Consider the following 2,500-nt stretch of genomic DNA (forward strand, 5'->3'; position numbering starts at 1 on the left):
CTCTCTCTCTCTCTCTCTCATATAGCTGATTAGTCAGTCTTTCACGAGGCCTGTGAAGGCCCTGATAGACTTCAAAGTATATCTAACTTGTCGTGTTCACAGACAAAATGGCTGCTGTGCGACTTAAACCAAAGCGCCGTATTGGCCGGGGAATAACACGCCCCCAATACACTGCCTGCTATTGGTAAACAATATCACGTGATGGATTATGTCAGTCTGGTAGCTGAGAATATTAGGTAAAAATACATACTAATGGGTCCGCTTCCTGTCTACTTAAATATATATATACATATATATATATACAGTATATGAATATATGAATATGTGTGTGTGGGGTGTGTGTGTGTGTGTATGTGTCCTTCTATCTGTGTGTGTGTGTATGTGTTTTTGTGTGAGTGTTTACGTGAGTGTATCTATCTCTGTGTGTGTTTTCGTGTGAGAACAGAGGGCTGGTTGTGTGAGTGTGGGGGGGGGGGGGGTCACTATTGTCTGGTGTCTCAGGGAGGAGGGGGGCAGTGTTGAGGGGGAAGGGAACTTACACTAATGAGCTTAACTATCTGTCTGTCTCTGTCTCTGTCTCTGTCTCTGTCTCTCTCTCTCTCTGTCTCTGTCTCTGTCTCTGTCTCTCTCTCTCTCTCTCTCTCTCTCTCTCTCTCTCTCTCTCTCTCTCTGTCTCTGTCTCTGTCTCTCTCTCTCTCTCTCTCTCTCTCTCTCTCTCTCTCTCTCTCTCTCTCCTCCCCCCCTTTCTCAATGCTAATTGTTTGTCTGATGGAGCCACACACACACACACACACACACACACACACACAAACACACACACAAATACACACACACACACATACACACATATGTGTATATATAACTATATAAACTGTATGTGACCAATAACGAGATAATATATGATTGGTCAATCTCAGCAGTGGTCTGTTATGAATGAATGGCATGTATATTTATATTTATTTATAATGATAGATATCGATACTTTATATATAAATATATATATATATATATCATGTGTGTCTGTGTGTGTGTGTGTGTGTGTGTGTGTGTGTGTCTGTGTGTGTGTGTAACTCCAATCTATGCTATTTCCTGTAGAGTAACAGTATTTTTCAGAAGTGGAAGCAATAGAATCATTTGAACAAAAACATATGAATGTGTTGTAATAGTTTTATGTCAGATTCTTGATCTCCTCCGGAAGAAGTGGTGCAATAAGCTGGATAGAAAGACACAGCACATACCTTTGTCTATAGAGCGATAGATATATACAGTGTCCCATAGATATTTAAATATAAAGATATATAGATATAGTTATATTGTAACCTATATCTTTAAATGTATATATAGTATATGTTATATTATATATAGCAATATCTACAGCGATATAGTTATATATAAATCTAGTTATATCTTCTCTATATCTATATATAAATCTATACCTATAGAGATATAGTTTTATATGTGTCCGATTCTCTCTCTCTATATATATATGTTTACGTATATGCTGCATACTGACATTAGATCTGTAATATATACAATTAAAATACAACTGATAATGTGTGTGTGTGTGTCAGTGTGTGTCTGCGTGTATGTGTGGTTCCGAGGACCAGAAGGAGAACAGCTGGATGGTAATCTGACTAAAACATAGAAAGACAGAGAGAGAGGGGGGAGGTGTGGAGAGATTGCTTTAAGTTACACTGTGTGTGTGTGTGTGTGTGTGTGTGTGTGTGTGTGTGTGTGTGTGTGTGTGTGTGTGTGTGTGTGTGTGTGTGTGTGTGTGTGTGTGTGGATAGCTGAGCAAGCAGGTGGAACAGCTTAAACTAACTTCTCTCTTTATGAGACAAAGAGCGAGAGAGAGAGAGAGAGCGGAGAGAGAGAGAGAGAGGGAGAGACTAATAAGTAGTGACAGCAGAAAGTAACAAAGGCTAGAATAGAACTTAGCATGGAATAAGTTGCTTGGTAATTATATCTAAAGATATATATCTAGAAATACATAACAATATCTATTAATATATCTGTTCAGATATACAGATCTATATAATATAAATGGCGATCTCTGTCCTGTTCTCTATTCCTCTGCTATCCCAGGTTTTGCATTACAGAGGAATTCCAGGCAGCTGTGTTTGTGTGTGTGTGTGTGTGTGTGTGTATGTGTGTGTGTGTGTGTGTGTTTGTGTGCATGTGTGTGTTTATGTATTTATGCATGTGTGGTTGTTTGTATTGTGTGTGTGTGTGTGTGCATATGTCTTGTGTATGTGCGTGTATCTTTGCCTGTTTGTATGTCTTTGAGTATTTGTATGTTTGTATGTGTGTGTGTGTGTGTGTGTGTCTGAGTGAGTAAAAGCACAGATGCAGGGAGTGGGGATACAGACAGGAAGTGTGCATTAGGAGAGAATCAGACAATAGGACGAACATCAGACGGATTGTTTGTCTGGGGTTGAAAGGTCATAGGTTATGGGTCGCTTGGGCAACCTGAGGCAACCTGTGTGTGTGTGTGTGTGTG

At 39.5% G+C, this 2,500-nt stretch overlaps 1 protein-coding gene across 1 annotated transcript in view; it reads left to right on the forward strand.

The window, feature by feature from the left end:
* plxna3 (plexin A3) overlaps positions 1-2,500 on the forward strand; it is a 41,686-nt gene that overhangs the window by 15,558 nt on the left and 23,628 nt on the right.

This window comes from Pollachius pollachius, assembly GCF_949987615.1.
Source record: "Pollachius pollachius genome assembly, chromosome: 8".
Classification (NCBI taxonomy): Eukaryota; Metazoa; Chordata; class Actinopteri; order Gadiformes; family Gadidae; genus Pollachius; species Pollachius pollachius.